Source organism: Hyla sarda, chromosome 2, assembly GCF_029499605.1.
Source record: "Hyla sarda isolate aHylSar1 chromosome 2, aHylSar1.hap1, whole genome shotgun sequence".
Classification (NCBI taxonomy): Eukaryota; Metazoa; Chordata; class Amphibia; order Anura; family Hylidae; genus Hyla; species Hyla sarda.
The window spans coordinates 193274381-193297328 of NC_079190.1; the positions used below are offsets into that span (position 1 = coordinate 193274381).

A 22948-nucleotide genomic window follows, 5' to 3' on the forward strand; every position below is an offset into this window, starting at 1 on the left:
TCATATCCTGACCTCATACTGGGTCTTCATTTCTCAACCTCATATCTCATCCTCATAGCCTGACCTCATTTGCCATCCACATACCATGTGCTCATATCTTCGACTTCATATCATGTCCTTATATCCCATCCTTATATCCAGACCTCATATCTCAACCTCATATCATATCCTCACATTCTTACCTCATATCCTATTGTCATATTCCATCACTTACACTAACTATTCTCTGAACCTGGCTGCCGGACAGTAGATAGGATGCTTAAAAGTCTTGGGCAATCTCTGCTGTCCGAAAATAATGTGATCACGAGATGTACCAGAAGTCCTATAGGTTTGCATAGACCTTAGAGAAAAAACAAACAAACACCCTGGCATCAGAGGGTGGGTTTGGGTTAATTTAACCCAACTATATTATTAATTGATATATAAGTAACATGTGTACCAAGTTTTATTAAAATACATACAGTCATTTGGAAGTTATGGTGGAACATATATAAATATTTATACATGTAGATTCTGTTTTCGGTACTCCGCAGTTCTCCTTATCTAATAATATGACACATATACAATAACAGGAGACCTCTACCAAAATGGAGAATTAAAGAATCAGATTTCAGTCGCTTTTATAAATGTCCCCATTACTCAAACCTTCCCAAATGGATGGTTAAATACTTTTACCAATTTATGTTCTTTGTGAAATTGGTAAATTCAACTGAGCAAAATGAAAGATAAATGGTTCTATCTTATCCCTCTATTTTATTCCTGCACTATTGTGGACATACGAAACGCCGTTTTCAAGTGATACAGAACATGTGTAATTCATTAATTTATTTTTCTTAAAATGAAAAACGCCAACTGTGATTCCTTTTAAAATGATATCTGTGACATTTAATGTTCAGCAGAGCTGATCTGTAATAGCATGGTTTTTTGAGCATTCTTTGGTCTTCCCATCCCCTGTGGCTAACAGTACGTTTTCTCACTGTCACAAGTTTTCATTTGTGCACTGTGAATGTTTTTTTTATACTTATTGGAAATGGCAGCATAAAATTGTCTTCACAGCTGCTGGCACAGATGCATAAGCCGCCTTTCTTTAGCAGTCATGGAATTTATTCATGGTTCAGGAAGCAAAAATGAGAAAAAGGTCTTGCAGAACGGCATTTAAACAAATACCAGCAAAAAGAAAGTGCTGTACCTCTGCATAGATTGTTTAGTTTTTGGAAATATGAAATAAATCACTCTATTTCCTGATTATATGTTCTACGTCATATACAATGAATTCAGAAAATTTTCAGACCCTTTGACGTTTTTCACATTTTGTTTTGTTGTTGCCTTGTGCGAAAATGAAAAAGACTCACGTTTCCCCCCATTATTCTGCTCTCTATACCATATAATGACAAAGTGAAAACAGAATGTGTGAAATATTTGCTATTTTACTGAAAAGAAAACACTAAAATATTCTATTCACATAAGTATTTAGACCCCTAAGGCCGGGTTCACACTACAGAGTTTCCGACTGGAATTCCACTTCTGAATTTCAGTCAGAAATTTCGCAGCATGAGAGTAATATGGGGGTGAATGGGTTATCTGTTAACCCTTTCACACTGCAGAATTTTCTGTCCGAAAATTCTGATAAAAAAATGTTGCCAGAACGTTGAACTTGTTCCAGAAGGTTTACACACCTAGACTTGGGGATTTAATACTATTCTTTTTTGCAGAGTCTGAGATGGAACATAGCATGGTTGGATGAGGGGCAGTGTGACACTCTGGGCCCTGATATCACGAAGAGGAGCACAGCCGAGGGACTGGTGCAGGACACCGGAGGCACCACTGGAGAGCTGGAGGTAAGTACGTTTTTTTATGCATTGTTATGTGGGCAAAGTTGTAGAAAATGCCCTTCTCACTGGATAACCCCTTTAAGTGTAGAATGATAGGGGAAAATGTGGCCACAACATTACAAAATGTAAAAAAGAGAAAGGGTCTGAAAAGTTTCCAAATGAGCCTGCGAGTTTGAAAGAAAATTGGTTTGTGTAAACATACCTTTAGGGTAGGGTCATACGTTGCGTATTTGCAGCGTATTTCATGCTGTGGATGCACTGAGGCCTGAGGCTCTTAGCAGATCTTCAACTGGAGGTAATTTAAAGGTTTGTTTAAAGCAACATTTTGCAGCTTTACGTGATTTACGTTGCTCACACCAAGGATGGTTGGCCTCATATGTGACATTTCTACAATGGGCAAGGACAGTGCCACAGGATTTACTTAAAGGAATAAGCCACATATAAAAAAAAAATTTGTCTTTGACTTTGCATTTTAAAATGACATCTAAAAATCTGATTGTATGTATACTGATTTATATTAGATTGTGTTCCCATGTTCACCTTTTTTTCATGCAGTTTCCGAGCCAAAGGTAGAAACTGATGATATGAGGCATATGCCTCTTAGTAAATCTGGCAGAAAGTAATTGGGTGGAGAATTACTAAACACACCAAAACGCCACAGTTATTAAACCTCCCCCATTGTTCTTAAAGGGGTACTCCGGCCCGAATACATCTTATCCCCTATCCAAACGATAGGGATAACATGTCTGATCTTGGGGGTCCCACCACTGGGGACCCCCACAATCTGTCATTCAGCACCCACCTTTGGGAGGCCGGGGCCGGAGTAGTGCTGCGGAGAGCTCGCAAAGGTGGGCGCTGAATGACAAATTGTGGGGGTCCCCAGTGGTGGGACCCCGCGATCAGACATCTTAACCCCTATCCTTTGTATAGGGGATAAGATGTATTAGGGCCGAAGTACCCCTTTAAGAACAATGGGGGAGGTTTAATAACTGTGGCATTTTGGTGTGTTTAGTAATTCTCCACCCAATTACTTTCTGCCAGATTTACTAAGAGGCATATGCCTCATATCATCAGTTTCTACCTTTGGCTCGGAAACTGCATGAAAAAAAGCTGAACATGGTAACACAATCTAATATAAATCAGAAATGCCATGAGCAGCAAATGTAAACACTTAACATTTTGCTATCCATGTTCAGTAAATCTTTATTATTTTCTGAAGAGCAGATTCCAGAAACATGATGTACAAGACTAGAAAACTGATGTTGCCATTGCATTTCCGACTACTCGTGATGCAGGTGCTGACACACGGGACAGCTATATCTATTTATAAACCCTGCTATGTGCAGCCATTCATCCATTTCCTTCCTCTTCTTCCCCTCCTGGTTTCTGTATTGCATTTGTCTGCCTTTACATTTCTGGTTATTGTCTGTTTATTTCTGTTTCCTATTGTTCATTGGAAGACTATTAGCTATATTTGGAGATAAGCACATTTTTGAAAAATTCCATTCAGCCAGAATTTAGCGACATTTTAAAAAATGTGTTTCGGTCAGAATTTCTTAATGGCGAATCGCTATCAAAACTGACTATTTCTGGCCTACAGAGAGGCTCAATAGGGGTATAGAACCCTTTGCCTTGTCCTAACACGCTTAGGGAGTGTGCTGTGTTAGTGAAATAATACTGTTATTCAGTATGACATGCAGATTAAATGCATTGCTATTAGAATCATTATCTGGATGCGGCAGATTTTTTATGTAATTTTTATTTCATTTAATTAGAATTTATGAAAAAATTTTGATTACCCATTATGGCGAGCATCGAGCTGGCGGTCCACCGCAAGGCGAGCTACCACCTGTTCCGGCCCCTGCCTCTCAGCGCACCCCCATACTCTGAATGTCCACTTGAAAAGGGAGGGACTGCAGTACCAGCAACTTGAACAGGAGCACATTCAGCTTCTGTGCCACTGGATAAGTGGGCGTATAAAGCTAGAAGTGGCTGCAGTGAAAAAGCTCATACTTGTATCTCAAAGGGGTTATCCAGGAAAAAAAAAATGTATATATCAACTGGCACAATGACAGAGCCTAGAGGTGGCAGCAGCATGAGGAGACCATAATCTGGCAGAATGACACAGCTTGGAAATGGCGACAGCAAGAGAAGGCCATATAGTGGCTGAATGACACAGCCTGGAGTTGGCGGCAGCATGAAGAGAGCATATGGTGACTGAATGACACAGCTTGGAGGTGGCGGCAGCATGAGGAGAACATATGATGGCAGAATGAGACAGCCTGGAGGTGGCAGCAGCAGCATCAGGAGTCCTGAAAGTGGTGAGGTGGGTGGCAAAACCAGTACCCGGTGATGAAGGTGGGTGAAAAAAGGTCTGATGCGGAGGAATGTGTGTAACTGGGGAGCAACGCCTTAAATCTGTTTTGAACTATCCATATATGTAAAGCGTTGGTGTGGCACCATGGTCAATCTACTCTGATGCATCAGCCATTGGTGGGTTGAAATCCTGGCTGATTCATGCCTGATTAATCTTCACAAAGGTCATTCTCTCCACATTTTTCGTGACAGACGAGTTCTCCTTGGGGTGACTATGGCCCGCCGCACTAAACAGCAACTCTGATGGCACACTACTGACCGAGCAGGACAGGTTTTCCAGGGGAAACTCTACTAGTTGCCGCCACAAATCAAGTTTGGCTGCCCAGAAGTCCAGCGGATCTTCAAGATGTTTTGGCATGGGCATGTCAAGGTAGGCCATCACCTGCTGGTTCTGGTCTTGCTCCAGGTCTACCTGCTGCTAATGAGTTGCTTCACTATGCCGGTGAAGAAAGGTACTCATCAGCGACTGTAGACTCAGGCTGTTGCTGATGGAGCGGGTACTGCTCCTGCCACCCCCCGTCTCCCCAGAAGCCATGGCAGTGGAAGGTGAGCGCAGAGGTCCCCCCGAGTCAGACCTGCAAGAGGATGGACGATGGCAAAGATAGGCATCAGCCAACTGACTACATAGGATGTCTCTGTAGTAGGTCAGTTTGTCTTCCCTCTCACTGGGTTTAAAAAAGGCCCCCATTTTGTGCCGGAAGCGAGGGTCCCATAAGGTGGAGAGCCAGAAGTCATTCCGCTGCCGAATGGTGGTCAAAGGGCCTGAGCAAACGGAGGTATCACGCTTGATGAAAAACTTTTGTGGACTTTTGGTTGGTCATTTACAGTAACTAGGCCCTTAAGCCTTTATCAGGAACAAAATAATACACGTATACGTATACCACATACGTACACTTAGATGTACGTATGTGGTATGCACCTATGAGGGCGGTAAAATGCGCTCCACTACGTTTAACAGTATTTGTCTAGACCAGCAGCAGGTCTGTACTTTTGGCTGTCCTTTTACAGTATCTAGGCCTTTGAGACTTTAACAGGAACAAAATAGTACACCACTTAGATGTACATATGTGCTATGAACTTATGAGGGGAGAAAAAAGCGCTACAGTAAGCTTGAAAAAGTATTTGTGTACAACACCAGCTGGTGAGTACTTTTGCCTTGTCTTTCGCAGTATCTAGGCCCTTGAGACTTTAACAGAAAAAAAATAGTACACCACTTAGATAGATAGAAGTATGTGGTACGCAGAAAAAGTATTTGTGCACAGCACCAGTGTTGCCGCGGGCGCTCCGGCCATTCACTCTGGCCGTGAGTGCTTTCCCCCTCCTTCCTCTGGTGGGTCTGGGATTTGCATTGCGGGACGTAACTTACCACTTTCTCCTGCTGGCGTCTCCTTTGCCTCTGTTCCCTGGCGAGGGAAGGCGGGGCAAGTGCGCTGGAGCTCTTAGGATTAAAGGGCCAGTGCGTCCTTAACTAGTGTTTTACCTGTCCCTTCATTATAATTATGTGCACCTCCCTCTACCTCTTGCCGGATCTTTGTGTGCTGTTTGCCCAAGAGAAAGCGTTATCGTGTTTAGCCCTGCCTGTGTTCTGACCTTCTGATCTGTGACCTGACCTTGCTTCTGTGCCACCTGCCTGTTGAACTCCTATTACATTTTCTGACCACGAATCTGTGCCACCAGCCCTGACGTTCTGCTAGTCAAGACTACGAGTCGCCTCATCCTTCCTGTGCCACGTACTCCCTCAGCAGCTTGTGTGGACGAGTCATGTCAGGGTTGGCAACCTGGGTGCCGCCTGCCACAGCAAGTCCATCCAGCTTTGCGGCGGGCTCTCGTGAAAACCAGTGGCACCTTAGACTCTACTCCCTGACATGGCCCAAGCCATCATCCACACAGGTACAGAGGATCTACTACCTCTGTGAGTGTAACAGTAAGATCCGGCCATGGATCCTGCTGGGGTGCCTCTGCCTGATGACTCAGATCTTTCTAGCGTTGTGGCTCAACAGTCAAAGCAATTAGCTCATCAGGCGCAACAACTGACTCAATTGTCTGCCATGATGCAACAACTTATTGCCGCTCAGCAGCAACAACAGCCGCAACCTGCTCCTGTTTCTTCTCCTGTACCTGCAGCACCTACTGCATCCAAGCTTCGGCTATCCTTGCCCATGAAGTATGAAGGAGATCCTAAGTTGTGTAGTCATGATTCAGTGCTCTATGCATTCGGAGCTCATGGCTGATCAGTTCCCGACAGAGCAAGCTAAAATGGCAATTGTGGTGAGTCTATTGTCCAGAAAAGCCCTGGCCTGGACTACTCCTCTCTGGGATCATAGCGGGCTTGGTCTCCTCTAAACTGCCAGCCTTCCTAGCTGAATTCCACAGTGTATTTGTCCAGTAGAATCAAGGATGCTCACGCTGCATGAGATCCTCCGTCAACCCTGAGTGAACTTATCCATTTAGCCACTCGAATTGATGTGCTTTTTGCTGAGAGGCAGGAGGAACTTCGTCTGGAAAGAGAACCTACCCGAACACAGTGATTTCCTTGTCTGGCACCCGTGTTCCAACGTCCACCTCTACAGTTTTCTTTGCCTCCTGCCAAAGAGGCTATGCAAGTGGATAATTTTCGCCTAATGCAGCTGGAAAGATCCTGTCAACGCAATGGGAATTTGTTCCTATATTGTGCCAGTCCGGAGCACTTTCTCAAAGACAGTACTATACGTCCTCAGCGTCCGGGAAATGCTCTCACCTAGGACACGTGGGAGAGGCGTCCCTAGGTGTGAATACTACCTCTCCTCTTTTGACCATGCCGGTGCACTGCCGTAGATTGTGATTTGCCATAGATTGTGATGGAGTGACTCAGCAGTTTTCCCTGCTCGAGCGCTCCGCCTCCATTACAATATATAGGCTGACACTCGCACACCACCCCCCAACCACTGGTTACTGCGGGGGCTTGGGGGTGTGTGCTAGTGTCACGTGACATATTTAATCATCAGGCATCGCAGCTCACGGCAGTCTCACTTAGGCTATCACAGGGAGAGGATCTCTCCGTGTGATAGCCCGAAGCTGCACAGAGCTCTCATGGCCTTTGTGGCCCGATTCCGAGAGCAGTATCGGGCCACAGAAGCTAATACTTTTACTGTTTTATTGTCACCCGCCAGCGCGCTCGTTCGCCACCGCTATCAGGATCCCTATGCCCGATAGCAGTGTTATCAGCTGCGTGCTCGTTCGCCACCGCTATCGGGATCCCTATGCCCGATAGCGGCGTTATCAGCTTGTCACCAGCCAGCGCGATTGCTCAACAGCGCTATCGGGATCCCTATGCCCGATAGCGCTGACAACCGTTTGCCTCCCCGCCCGCTGCTCTGCTCCCCGTCCCCTGTTAACTCTCAGGGAACGGGGAACAGAAAGTAGAGCAGCGGGCGCAGCTAAAGTAGTACTGCACATGTGCAGCACTACGCAAATAGCGTAGGTAGGTAGCGTAGCCGTAGATTAGTGTAGGTTGTAATTTAGCATAGTTTAGTATTAAAAGTGAAAGGGGGTTAGGCATCACAACTCCCTGCATGGGAGTTGTAGTTTAGGACAACAACTTCAAGCATGCCCAGACAGCTGAAGGCTGCCCGGGCATGCTGGGACCCAGCATGCCCAGACAGCTGAAGGTTGCGTGGTGATGCTGGGAGTTGTAGTGCAGTGAAGGCACCACAACTCCCAGCATCACCACGCAGCCTTCAGCTGTCTAGGCATGCTGGGAGTTGTGGTCCCATCAGCTAAACTACAACTCCCAGCATCACCACGCAGCCTTCAGCTGTCTAGGCATGCTGGGAGTTGTGGTCCCATCAGCTGAACTACAACTCCCAGCATGCCCGGGCAGCCTTCAGCTGCCTGGGCATGCTGGGAGTTGTGGTGCCTTCACTGCACTAAAATTCCCAGCATCACCACGCAGCCTTCAGCGGTATGGGCATGCTGGGAGTTGTGGTCCCATCAGATAAACTACAACTCCCAGCATGCCTGGGCAGCCTTTAGCTGTCTGGGCATGCTGGGAGTTGTAGTCCTTTTGCTGTCTAATCTAAGCTAAGCTACAACTCCCAGCATGCCTTGGCAGCTTTCAGCTATCTGGGCATGCTGGGATTTGTGATCCCATCACTAAACTACAACTCCCAGCATGCCTGGGCATCCTTTAGCTGTCTGGGCATGCTGGGAGTTGTAGTCCTAAACTACAACTCCCAGCATGCCTTGGGCAGCCTTTAGCTGTCTGTGCATGCTGGGAGTTGTAGTCCCTTTGCTGTCTAATCTAAGCTAAACTACAACTCCCAGCATGCCTGGGCAGCCTTTAGCTGTCTGGGCATGCTGGGAGTTGTAGTCCTTTTGCTGTCTAATCTAAGCTAAACTACAACTCCCAGCATGCCCTGGCAGCCTTTAGCTGTCTGGGCATGCTGGGAGTTGTTGTCCTAAACTACAATTCCCATGCTGGGAGTTGTGGTGCCTAACCCCCTTTCACTTTTAATACTAAACTATGCTAAATTACAACCTACACTAATCTACGGCTGCGCTACCTACCTACGCTATTTGCGTAGTGCTGCACATGCGCAGTACTACTTTAGCTGCGCCCGCTGCTCTACTTTCTGTTCCCCGTTTACTGAGAGTTAACAGGGGACGGGGAGCAGAGCAGCGGGCAAGCGGTTGTCAGCGCTATCGGGCATAGGGATCCCGATAGCGCTGTCGAGCGATCACGCTGGCGGGTGACAAGCTGATAACGCCAATATCGGGCATAGGGATCCCGATAGCGGTGGCGAACGAGCGCGCTGGCGGGTGACAATAAAACAGTAAAAGTATTAGCTTCTGTGGCCCGATACAGCTCTTGGAATCGGGCCACAAAGGCCATGAGAGCTCCGTGCAGCTTCGGGCTATCACAGGGAGAGATCCTCTCCCTGTGATAGCCCAAGTGAGACTGCCGTGAGCTGCGATGCCTGATGATTAAATATGTCACGTGACACTCGCACACCCCCCCCCCCCCCCCAGCCCCTGCAGTAACCAATGGTTGGGGGGTGGTGTGCGAGTGTCAGCCTATAGATTGTAATGGAGGCGGAGCGCTCGAGCAGGAAAAACTGCTGAGTCACTCCATCACAATCTATGGCAAATCACAATCTACGGCAGTGCACCGGTTCTAGTTTATACTCCTGCCAAGACATCTTTCTCCACTTCTGCCTTTTTGGACTCTGGTTCTGCTGGAGATTTTTTTGATGCCTCCTTGGTCCATAAACATCGTCTTCCTGTGTCTCGGCTTTCTTCCTAAGCCTTTGTTCATTTCTTCTGTCAATGGAGAAATCCTGAACTGTATGGTGTTATTTCGCACTAAACCTCACATTATGCAAGTGGGCATGTTACATAAGTAAAAGATTGAGTTCTATGTGCTTCCTCATTGTACTTCAGAGCTTCTTCTCGGTCTTCCTTGGCTTCAATGTCACCCGCTGGGGACCTTATTGCCAAAATCAGTAGTCTCGAGTCTACCCTGCTTAGGTTTGTCTCACTGCCTTCTTCTATGACAGACCTGCCTCTTCCATATCAAGATTATTCTAACATATTCTGCAAACAGCAGGCCAAGATTCTTCAACCACATCGTCCCTACGACAGTCCCATTGACTTACAGCCTGTGACCACGCCTCCTCATGGAAGAATCTATCCTTTGTCTGTTCCTGAGACACAAGCCATGGCTAAATATAGTCAAGAGAACCTCCAGAAGGGCTTTATCCATAAGGCCTCATCTCCTGCCGGAGCTGGATTCTTCTTTGTAGGGAAGAAGGATGGTTCTCTCCGTCATTGTATTGACTGCAGGGGACTGAACAAGATTAAAATCAAAAATTGCTATCCTCTTCCTTTGATTTCTGAACTTTGCGGTCTTCTCCAAGTTGGATTTGAAGGGGGCATATAATCTTATTCGTATCTGTGCAGGAGACGAATGGAAGACGGCCTTTAATACCCGGGAGAATCATCTTTACGCCAAACTTGAAAAATGCCTATTCGAGAGATCAAGTCTGCCATTCCTGGGTTACATTGTTTCCTATCAAGGTCTTCAGATGGATCCTGACAAACTGACTGCTGTGTTGAATGGTCCTCATCCTACTGGTCTACGGGCTACACAACGTTTTCTTTGGTTTGCCAATTATTATTGTCAGTTCATCCCACATTTATCTTCCTTGGTGGCTCCGATTGTGGCTCTAACTAAGAAAATCTGTAACCCCAAGACTTGTCCTCCTGTGGCCGAAGAGGCCTTCACTCACTTAAAGTCTGCATTTGCCTCTGCACACGTCCTTTCAGCACCAGATCCAGATAAACCCTTTGCTTTGGAAGTGGACTCATCATCTGTAGGAGCAGGTGCAGTTTTAACTCGGAGAAACTCCAAGGGCAAGATTGTAACCTGCAGAGAGGAACTACTCTTTTGGAGATCAGGAACTCCTTGCAGTTAAACTTGACTTGGAAGAGTGGCAACATTTATTAGAAGGTTCTTCTCATCCCGTCAGCATCTATACAGACCATAAGAATCTCCTATATCTTCACTATGTCTTTTTTCTTTTCCAGATTTTATTTCATTATTAATTTCCGCCCTGCGAACAAAAACGTCAGAGACGATTTTCTTTCTAGGTCCTCCAATGTGGTTGGATTGGACTCCACGCCAAGGCATATTATTCCTCCTGAGCGATTTATTTTTCCAGCTCCTGCCAATCTGGGGATTGCAGATAAAAATGTAATACTGTCACACCCCGACATGTGTGACAGTATTACGTTTTAATCTGCAATCCCCAAGTGTCCTCTATACAATGCACAAATAATAGGCTACAATACACTGTTCCTTTGACATGCGGTGCACAGCAGGCTATTGGCAAGATCTCTATAGCTCATATGAGAGCACACTATATATGGAAGACACTAGATGTCCCCAATATTTGATCAAATGGTGCACATATAAACACCTATGAGTGCTCTCATACTATATTGAGGCCACCAGTGATTCCTCTTAATCCTAACACTGTCAGAGACATGTAGGGGATTGTGATTTTAAATGTGTGAGTCTCACCATTCATTATTATTTAGTTTAGTTCAATTAAAAGTTATGTTTTAGTTTGAGCACATAATGTATAGAGGTCTTGTTAACCCTGGTGGGGTTAAATTGTTGTTACGGTCTAATACCTCTTTATGTGTTTTGAGGCCAGAATACAGTAGAAATCTTCCCATGTGAAATCCCAAGTGAATAAGAAGAGAAGACCTCCTCCAACTTTCTCCAGGCGACAAAGTCTGGCTCTCATTTAAGTATGTTCGTTTTAGGGTTCCCAGTGATAAGTTGGGTCCTCGATTCCTGGGATCGTTTGAGGATTTGCACAAAATCAAAACAGTGTCCTACAAGCTCCATCTGCCTGCCTCTTTACGTATGCCAAATTATTTTCATGTCTCCCTCCTCAAACCAGTTGTTTTTAATCGGTTTTCTCAAAAACACATTGACCCTCATTTACTAACAGGATTCCGACTCTTTTTGTCTGGTTTTGCACCTAAATTCTGTTGCACTGAACAGACGGAACGCGTGGACGGAAAAAACCCGACAGAATCTGAATCACTCTGAGTGAAAAAGAAAAAATACAAAATGGGCGTTATTTTCGGGAAAAGGAGCTTGTTCCCTACATTTCATCCAAAATCACTGTCTTTTCTGAAAACCACTCCGAAAATGGTGCGAATTTTCTGGGAAGAAAACCCTACACTTTAAAGCATGTACAAAAGTTTCAGAAAGTGGAGTAAATTCTCTGATTGTTTGCTCCTTTGCCTGCATTTTCTTTTTCAAGCGATTCTGTGATATTTTTTTTTTACACAATTTATTTTTTAAACAACATTTTAGCTTTATTTTAAAAATTTTTCCAGAGTCTTTCCAACATGTTTTTTCCCCTATTGTTTCAGTAATAATGGTGAATCATAATATATATATATATATATATATATATATATAGATAGATAGATAGATAGATAGATAAATTTTAATGCATCTATCTATATGTATGTCTATACATATATGGTTATATATTTCTATACATATCTATTTTTACTTTTTTTTTTTTTCTTTTCCCGGTTTTTCTTTTAAAAATCTGTCGCACTGCGACAGAATTTTCATTGCAACAGATTTATGCATGCGCCAGATTTTAATGTGCGACAGTATTACCCTGCAACAGATTTTACCATGCGACAGATGAACTGTGAAATTACTGTGCAACAGATTTTTTCCCTGTGACTAAATAAATCAGGAAAAGTGGGACAGGTCGGAAAAGCAAAAGCCAAACACAAACCGACACTTCACTCTTAGTAAATGAGGGCCATTGTGTCCTCTCCAGTCTCTGGTTCCTCTGATATTTTTGAAGTCAAGGAAATTTTAGCGACTAAAACTGTAAGGGGGAAACAATTTTTTTTAGTTGACTGGAAGGGGTTCGGTCCTGCGGAGAGGTCTCGGGGGCCGGAGGACAATTTTCTGGACCACAATTTGCTCCAAAAAGACGGGGAGACCAAAGGGGGGGGGGGTACTGTTGTGGCAAGCGCTCTGGCCACCGCAACAGTACCCCCACCATTTGCGGTGGACGGTGGGCTAGTATTATCAAAGATGACCTAGCTGGACCTTTTTGGGTTGAAGATAGACTAAAAATCAACTCCCAAACCTAGTTGCAGTTTTTAGAAGACGCTTTCTTCAAGCAGTGGTATAGGAAAATGTCTGCATCTTTCAAGAAAACGATGATTTTCATGCAGGATAATACTCCATAGCATACATTGAAGTGCACCGCTGCATGACTAGTCAGTAAAGGCCTTAAAGATGAAAGGGTATTAACATGGCCACTTTTCTCAACTGACCTAAACCCTACTGAGAACTTAAAAGCCCTTCTTAAACATGAGATTTACAGTGAAGTGAAACAGTACACCTCTCTGAACAGTGTCTGGGAGGCTGTGGTTGCTGCTGGACAAAAAGTTGATCATCAACATATCAGGAAACTGACTGCATGAATGGAAGGCTTATGATGACAGTTATTGAAAAAAAGGCCAATGACTCAATGGGTGTGAGATTGCTACACCACTTGCCGGATTGGTTTTGGGTCACGCTTTATAGTAGAACAGGCATAGGCAACCTTCGGCACTGCAGATGTTGTGGACTAAATCTCCCATGATGCCCTAACAGGCAAAATGCTGCCAAAGCATGAAGGGAGTTAAAGTCCAAAACATCTGCAGTGCCGAAGGTTGCCTACGCCTGGAATATAATCTAAGTATTTCCTTGGTTTTCACCCATTATCCATCTTCAGGAGACAGAAACTAGACTTCCCTGCCACAGGGAAGATACCAGGTTGCTACCGCAAAATTGCTGAACCACCAATGAGAATAAGACGAATTTCAAGCAATTGCCACACATATAATCAGAGATTTTATAAACAGGGGTCAAGAGAGTCACTTTGAATTAGAAACATAAAGGACATATAGTATGATGTTTTACCAGTAGGAAAGCATTACGTAGATAACGTGTCATCCCAGGAGACCTAACTTTATAGTTCAGAAAAATTGACAACTATATTTACTTTCACATTTTGCACCTTTTATACTGTTTTGCATTTTTACAGCTTTATACATTGCCGTGTGTTTCTTCTTCATTCTGGGTTAATGGATTTGCTTTAGAATTATACACTGTATGAACTAAAATCTAATTTACAAGCATTAGTACAGAAGGTCCTCCTTTTGGAAAAGCTATTTGCATTATACAGTAGAACAATGCAGCCTATATTCATAGCGTTCTATTATTCTCCGAGCAACATCAGAAGTATCAAAATAGCACAGGAGCAAACACATACATGCACAGTTTCACTTTAATACAGACTCTTCTATTTTTCAGGACTTTAGTAGATGAAACTGTGTTCCTATTTTTCTGTACAGTACTCGAGATGTCCAGTTAGGTATTCTCGTTCTACATGACTGGGAGGAATAAAGCATTCATATCCTTTCTCCAGCAGGAATTTACATGGTAATGGATGGATGACTTTTACCTCTGACTTTCAAAACTCAAGAAATGTGGGATTTATCTAATCCTGCTCTCTTGCTGTTTTCCTATAACTGTCCACAGCTTGAAGGACAATTTTGTTTGCTTTGTTATTTTTTCTTCTTAGGTCATAAAATAAACTGGCTAAATAGATACAAGCAGAGTCTGGAGAAGGGAAAGGTTAATGTTTGCATAAATTATGAGGCACTGTATAGCAGTACACAGTAGATGTGGCAACTGTTATTTTCTGTCATGTATAACAATGTATTTATCTTGATGTTGACTGATTTAGACCGATGTACAATGCTTTGCTTATGCTTACAAATGATAAACTAACCTGTTTGCACATATGATGTTGTATAAACATAGATTCATATTTTAACCTGTTGGGGACCAAGGGCGTACAGGAACACCCTTGTGTCCCGATACTCGAGGTACTTGTGTCCCGGTACTGTACGTCCTGGTACCCTTACCAGAGTTTGGCGCATGCCTACCTCCTTATTTTAGCAGGACAATTCTCTGTATCAAGCAGCAAAAGTGTCAGGTTCAATTATAAACAAATGACTGTTTCCTAACCTGTTAAGGAACAAGGGCGTAACTATATGCCCTGGTCCCGGTACCGTAGTTTGTAGTGTGGTCACGAGCTAAGCAGGCTACATACCCGGTGGTTCCCGGTTGCTATCAGCATCCAGGACCCACAGTTAATGCCAGAGTACGCCGATCGGGCTGATGCCAGCATTAACCCTTTAGACGCCATAATAAAAGTTTAGTTAATGGTGTTGGTTAGCTCACCGTAGACAACCGAGGCGAAATCAGCTAAGAGGACGCTCGCTGTCCCATCAGTGCTCTGATGCTGCAGCCAGCCATGGGAGCACCCATAACACTGAATCACACGATTGCATGTTATAGCCCCTATGGGGACTAAAATCAAAGTGTAAAATAAATAAGAATAAAATAATAATCCCTTCCCTAATAAAAGTTTAAATCATCCCCCTTTTCCCATTTATTAAAGGGGTATTCTGGTATCCCTTTGGATAGGGGATAAAATGTCTGATCACGGGGGGCCCGCCGCTGGAGCCCCCCGCGATCTCCCTGCAGCACCCGCATTCTATGCATGAGCTGCGTCTCCAGTTTCGGAAACCTCCGGGTTTCCGAGACTGGGAACGTGACGTCATATTGCCCCGTATGCTAAAAAAGAAAAAAGTTACAGGGGTAAGAATAGGACAATTTTCAGCATACTAATTTTGGTGCATGTAGTTTACATTTTTTAAAGTAGTAAAATAAAATAAAACCTATATACATTGGGTATCTTTGCAATTGTATGGACCTACAGAATAAAGATAAGGTGTCATTTTTACCAAAAAGAGCACTGCATAGAAACAGAAACCCACAAAATATACAAAATCGTGTGTATTTTTTTTTCGCCGCAGATTTTGTTATAAAATAAGGGATGTCATTACAAAGTACAATTGGTAAATTGGTAAAATAAGTCCTTATATGGGTCTGTATGTGCAAAATTGAAAGCGTTATAGTTTTAAGAAGGGGAGGAGAAAAAACGAAAATTGGTCTGGTCCTTAACCATAGGGGGATATTTATCAAAACCTGTGCAGATGAAGAGTGGTGCAGTTGCCCATGGAAACCAATCAGATTTCTTCTTTGATTTCTGAAGAGACCTGTGAAAAATGAAAGAAGCAATATGATTGGTTGCCATGGGCAACTGCACCACTCCTCCTCTACACAGGTTTTGATAAATCCCCCCCATATGGCGTACCTAGATGTCCTGGTACTTAAGGACACAGGGCGTACCTTTACGCCCGTGGGAATTTCGGTCCCCACCGCACGTCGGGTGGGACCGGAGTGACTACTGATATCTAACAGCAGGCACCCCGTGCAAATGCCCAGGGGGGTCCTGAGACCCCCCCTATGTCGGCGATGAATTTTCACCTGCGATTTGCAGCAATTCCGGTCATACGGGTCACGTGTGACCCATTGACCCGGAGATACATGGTGATCGGGGGTGTAGAATACACCCCCAATCACCCCCTGTATCTATGGGGAGGAGGTGATTTCGTCACCCCCCCCCCAGGAGCGCTGCTATTGGCCAGTCTAACCAATAGCAGCCTGCTGAGGAGGGGTTAACCATCATTAGCCGATCCGACCAATAGCAGCCTGCTGAGGATGGGGTTAATGTCCCCTTCTCGCAGCTCTTCTAGCCCACTGGGTTCAGTCAGCACGCAGAGCTGTGAAAAGGAGCCAGGGGACCCCCCCCCCCTCTGCCGAGATCTGTGCCCCTCAGGGCTGAAGAAGTCCTCCTGTGTCCACTAGTTCAGGGTGAGTTTTCTCTGCAGGGAAAGGTAGGGGTAAAAAAAAAAAAAGTAAAATAAAGTAAGTAAAAAATCCCCCCCCCCCCCCCGACCCCCTAATAGGTCTTCAAAAGTCCGTAACCCGGACCCTATTATATTATATTATATATTTTTTTCCCATATAACAGTGTGTGAGTTATCATCACACACCGTTATATATAAACTATACACCAAGCACACACTACATACTTCCCTGCCCCCCCCACTGCCACCGTAGAAAAAAGGCGATGGCTTGCAGGGCATTTTCGGTGGAGGAGGCATGCGCTTTACTTGCCTCTGACTCCGTATCTGCCAGTGAGGAAGGATCCAACTTTTCTGTGTTCTTCCTCGTCCTCCTCATCATCTAGCACTGATGATGAGCCCCCTGTACGGTGGCGGAGATGCCGCCAGGCGAGGCCACGCACCCCCCATGATAGTGACCCAGTGGCTGACACTAATAAGAGCATCCATACCACTCGTAATAGGAGTCCGTCCCCCCAGACAAGCATACCGGAGACCCATTACTGTGAACTTGTCTGGAGACCCCCAGAGGGTTATCAGCCACAGATTCCTTAGTTTGTTGGCGACTCAGGAATCCGGATTGACACGGCCAGATACACTGAAATTTACTATTTTCGTTATTTTTTTAAGTGACAGCTCTGTCAATCTAATGGTGGAGCAGACGAAACTGTACGCCCAACAGTTCATCGTCCACCACCCTGATTCTTTTTTGGCTAGGCCCAATGGATGGTACGCCATTGATGCAGCTGAAATGAGGACATTTTGGGGCTTCGTGCTGCATATGGGCCTGGTCAAAAAACCAAGTGTCAGGCAGTACTGGAGTGGGGGCATCCTCTACCAGACCCCGCCTTACAGTATGGCTATGACACGGAAGCAGTTCGAGGCCATTCGGAAATGCCTCCATTACACTGATAATGCGCCATTCCCCCCCCCCCCCCCAAGTGATCCCGCCTATGACCGGCTTCACAAAGTGAGGCCGATCATCGATCACTCGGTGGATGAGTCTCTTATCAGTTTTATGGGGAAACTCATCTTCCACCAGTATATTCCCTTGAAGCGGGCATGGTATGGCGTGGAACTCTACAAACTTTGTGAGAGTACCTCCGGGTAAACTTGCAAGTTTAGAGTATATTAGGGATCAGATTCCCATATTGAACCCCCAGAATGTCCCCCCACTCTGGGTGTTAGTGGGAAAATCGTTTAGGACCTTGTGCACCCATTGCTGGATAAGGGTTACCACATTTACGTGGACAACTTTTATACCAGCATCCCTCTGTTCACATCTCTTGCAGCAAGATCCGCGTCCACTTGTGGGACCGTGCGGAAGAACCAGAGAGGCCTCCCTCTAAATTTTAACAAGACACCTATGCCCAAGGGTGAGTCCCGTGCCCTTACCCATGAAAACCTTTTGCTGGTCAGGTATAAGGATAAGAAGGATGTCCTTATGCTGACCACAATTCATGGTAACGGCAGCTCACCTGTCCCTGTGCGAGGTACAACAACAAAGGTCCTCAAGCCCGATTGTATTCTGGACTACAATCGTTATATGGGGGGAGTTGATCTCTCTTATCAAGTCCTCAAGCCATACATGGCCATGCCGAAAACACGGATTTGGTACAAAAAAGTTGCGGTCTACATGGTACAGTTTTCCATGTACAACTCTTTTGTACTGTACTATTACGCTGGCAACACTGGGACATTCCTCCAGTTCCAAGAAGTTATCCTAAAGGTCCTGATCTTTGGTGACCAGGAAAGAGAATGCCGGAGTTCCCAAGGAACTGGAAAAATAGTTGCAAGGATCCAGGCCAGCACTTTCCAGGTGAAGTCCCCCACACTGGAAGGAAAGGACAATCCCAGAAAAAATGCAGAGTATGTCACAAGAGGGGGATACAGAAGGACACTTGCCCCGATTATCCGGGCCTCTGCATTAAAAACTGCTTCAGGGTGCGTTCACACGCTATTGCTAGCAGTGGGTTGCACACTGCGGGAAACCTGCTGCAAGTTACACTACCATTGATTTGAATGGATCCACAGACAGTCCGCAATAGTGTCAGATTTGCGGACTGTCCGTGGACCCATTTAAATCAATGGTAGCGTAATTCGCAGCGGGAAACTCGCTGCTAGCTACTAGTGTGTGAACGCACCCTCATTTTAATTTTCTATACTTTGACCCCAATGTACCAAGTCCAGTGTACATTCCAAGTTTTAACCCCATAAACCACTAAATTGCCCAAAAACTCTTATAAAAAAAAAAAACCTGATAAGACCTCTGGGGGTATTTTTTTCCTCTGGAAACATAACCGGTTTTATAATTTTACAGAGGGGAGGTCCCACTGTTCTGGGTCCATAGGCAGCTATGTAGAAGCTCAAGGCCCCTGACTGTGATCCTGCTCTTCCAAGACCGGCGTGCATGCTGTTTACAACCAGATATGAGGTATGTCCTTACTCCAAAGAAATGTATTTACAAATTTACGAGGACATTTTCTCCTTTTACCACTTCTGAAAATGAAAAATTTGGGGTAACCCCAGCATTTTAGCTTAAAAAATCAAATTTTTCATTTTCACATCCCACTTTAATGAACATTTATCAAACACCTGTGGGGTGTTAAAGCTCACTATACATTCCTTGAGGGGTATAGTTTCCAAAATAGTAGGCCCTGTGTTTTTTTTTTTTTTTTTGCTGTTCTGGTACCTTAGGGGCTTCCTAAATGGGACATGCCCCCCTCCCCCCCCCCCCTTACAGCTAAATTTGCAAATGTGACTCCTCTTCTGAGAATTGTAGTGCGCCCGCAGGGCACTTGACGTCCACACATGGGGTATTTCCATACTCAGAAGAGGTGGGGTTACAAATTTTTCTCCTACTACCCCTTGTAAAGATGTAAAATTTGGGGAAAAAACAGCATTTTAGTAAAAAAAAAATAATTAATTAATTTACATATCCAAATTCGTCAAGCACCTGTGGGGTGTTAAGGCTCACTGTACCCCTTGTTACGTTCCTTGAGGGGTGTAGTTTCCAAAATAGCATGCCATGTGGATTTTATTTGCTATCCTGGCACCATAGGGGCTTCCTAAATGGGACATGCCCCCCAAAAACCATTTCAACAAACTTTGCTTTCCAAAAGCCAAATGTGACTCCTTCTTCCTTCTCTTCTGAGCATTGTAGTACGCCTGCAGTGCACTTGACATCCACACATGGGGTATTTTCACACTCAGAAGAGATGGAGTTACAAATTTTGAGGGGCCTTTTCTCCTATTACCCCTTGTAAAAATGAAAAATTTGGGGGAAAACCAGCAATTTAGTGAAAAAATGAATAAATTCATTTACACATCCAACTTTAACAAAAAGTCGTCAAACATCTGTGGGGTGTTAAGGCTCACTGTACCCCTTGTTATGTTCCTTGAGGGGTGTAGTTTCCAAAATATTATTTCATGTGGTTTATCTGGTTTTTTTTTTCTGTCCTGGCACCATAGGGGCTTCCTAAATGCAACATGCCCCCCAAAAACCATCTCAGCTAAATTTGCTTTCCAAAAGCCAAATTTGACTCTTTCTCTTCTGAGCATTGTAGTACGTACGCAGTGCACTTGACGTCCACACATGGGGTATTTCATACTCAGAAGAGATGAGGTTACAAATTTTGGGGGGCATTTTCTCCTATTACCCCTTGTAAAAATGTAAAATTTGGGGAAAAACCAGCATTTTAGTGAAAAAAAAATTAATTTACACATCCAACTTTAACAAAAAGTCGTCAAACAAATGTGGGGTGCTAAGGCTCACTGTACCCATTGTTACATTCCTTGAGGGGTGTAGTTTCCAAAATAGAATGCCATGTGGCATACCAATGGTTTTTGCTGTTCTGACACCATAGAGGCTTCTTCAATGTGACATGCCCCCCAAAAACCATTTCAGAAAAACTCACTCTCCAAAATCCCATTATTGCTCCTTCCTTTCTGAGCCCTCTACTGCGCCCACCGAACACTTTACATACACATATGAGGTATTTCTTTACTCGAGAGAAATTGGGTTAAAAATTTTAGGAAGATTTATCTCCTTTTACCCCTTATAAAAATTCAAAAACTGGGTCTACAAGAACATGTGAGTGTAAAAAATGAAGATTTTGAATTTTCTACTTTATTTTGCTGCTATTCCTATGAAACACCTAAAGGCTTGACACACTTTCTGAATGTCATTTTGAATACTTTGGGGGTGAAGTTTTTATAATGGGTTATTTATGGGGTATTTCTAATATGAAGACCCCCTCAAATCCACTTCAAAACTGAACTGGTCCCTAAAAAATTAAGATTTTGAATATTTTGGGAAAAATTAGAAAATTGCTGCTGAACTTTGAAGCCCTCTGATGTCTTCCAAAAGCAAACACATGGCAACTTTATGATGCAAACATAAAGTAGACATATTGTATGTGTGAATCAATATATAATTTATTTGGAATATCCATTTTCCTTACAAGCAGAGAGTTTCAAAGTTAGAAAAATGCTAAATTTTCATAATTTTCATGAAATTTTGGGATTTTTCACCAAGAAAGGATGCAAGTAACGACGAAAATTTACCACTGTGTTAAAGTAGAATATGTCACGAAAATACAGTCTCTGAATCAGAATAATCGGAAAAGCATCCCAGAGTTATTAATGCATAAAGTGATAGGGGTCAGAATTGCAAAAAATGTCCTTAAGGTGAAAAAGGGCCCAGTCCTTAAGGGGTTAAGGGGCTAATATAGTCAGATTAATGGTATTATAAATTCTATTTTGATATGCTTACTACTGAAGGAAAAGTAAACATTTTATCATTATCTACTAGTTTGGGAACTTTAAAACACAGAATTACTTTGTATTTGGACCTTTACACAGATCTACTTTAAAACTTGGGAATACGTGCTGTAGTGCACTAGGTTATGGTTGGATATTGTGCTATAGTTTTCTCTGGTTTGATTTTGAGAGCTGACCTTTTCTATATCTCCTGACATTGTAAGTCTTAATGCCCCTCTGGGAAGAAAGCCCAAACTCTTACAGATTAGTTAATAGATCATTTCACTATATCAAGTGAGCAGAATAATTTAGATGTGATAGAATAATGTAGATGTGATAGAAAACACACATTTTCTAGATAGAAACTAGTCTGTAGGAATTCATTTTATAATTGATGCATAAACAGCTCCCTTGCGGTAGATGCTGGATATACAGCTACAGGTGCAGTTACAGCCGTTTCACACCAATAGCACTTCATTGTAGCTTGAGCCGTAAGAGCACTAAGTAATATCATTAGAGGCAGTGTTGACTATATAGATTTATTTTTTATTTTTTATAGAAACTGTTTACAAGTAACATCTAGGCTATGTTTACACATCATAAACATAAATTATGTCTGTAAAATAGGAATAAAATATGTACGTACTTCTAATCTCATCAAGTGCACAATAAAAGTCAATGGCAAAGTGTCTGTCAGCGAATACACTTTTTAAAAATGCCAATGTTGGTATTATAGACTTTTTTCTAGACAATGTGGAACATACTAAAAACTTGATAGGTTTTACTTTGACTAGGCAGTCTAATATTACACAAGTTTTTTTACAGGCACTCAGGCTGTTTGAAAATCTGGCGCATGTTACACTGTGAACTCAAAACATAAAAATATTCACATTTCAAATTTGTATTGCGAATATTGCAAATTCCCGAATATTGCAAATATAGTCGCTATATATTCGAAATGACAAATATTTGCTTTTTTTTCACAGAACACATCACAGTGATCATCATCCCTCCCTGCTTCCAGCTTATGGTCTAAAGAATGCTCCAATACTAGTTACTGTTTGAGACTGTGGAGCGCGAATATTTAGCATATGCGCATATTCACATATTCCTTCTTTTAGCTTGTGGGCCAATGAGAATGATGTTCCCAACCCCTTCACTATAGAAGATTCCTCCCAGCAGCGTTTTTTTTACAGTTTCATGTGCAATTACGCGAATATAGGATGAATATTTGTCCATATATTCATGAAATATCGCGAATACGAATATGGCCAATGCCGCTCATCACTACTCTACACCAACTCTGAGGTGACATAATTAAGGACTGGCGGGGGAAGAGTGTATGTAGCAAACAATTTAAGCACACCCTTTTTCCATGGCTACACACTTTTTTTGAGAAATTTTTTTTGCAAATATGTGCTGTGCCACTTTTTCAACAAATCTGAGCCAGTTTACACAAAAAAGGCTACTGGAATTTTTAATATTCCCCTCATTGTGTGCACTGGCACACTTTTCCACCTTATTAGATTACAAATACAGACTTATTTTATAACTATTTTGCTAATGTATTTTGACATATGTTT

General features: G+C 43.4%; 1 long non-coding RNA gene across 1 annotated transcript in view; it reads left to right on the forward strand.

Moving 5' to 3' along the window:
- Positions 1-22948, forward strand: part of LOC130355641 (uncharacterized) — a 127598-nt gene that overhangs the window by 46791 nt on the left and 57859 nt on the right. Inside the window, exon 6 of the long non-coding RNA XR_008888604.1 lies at positions 1713-1838. This is a non-coding gene — a long non-coding RNA (uncharacterized LOC130355641). The remainder of the gene's footprint in view (positions 1-1712; positions 1839-22948) is intronic.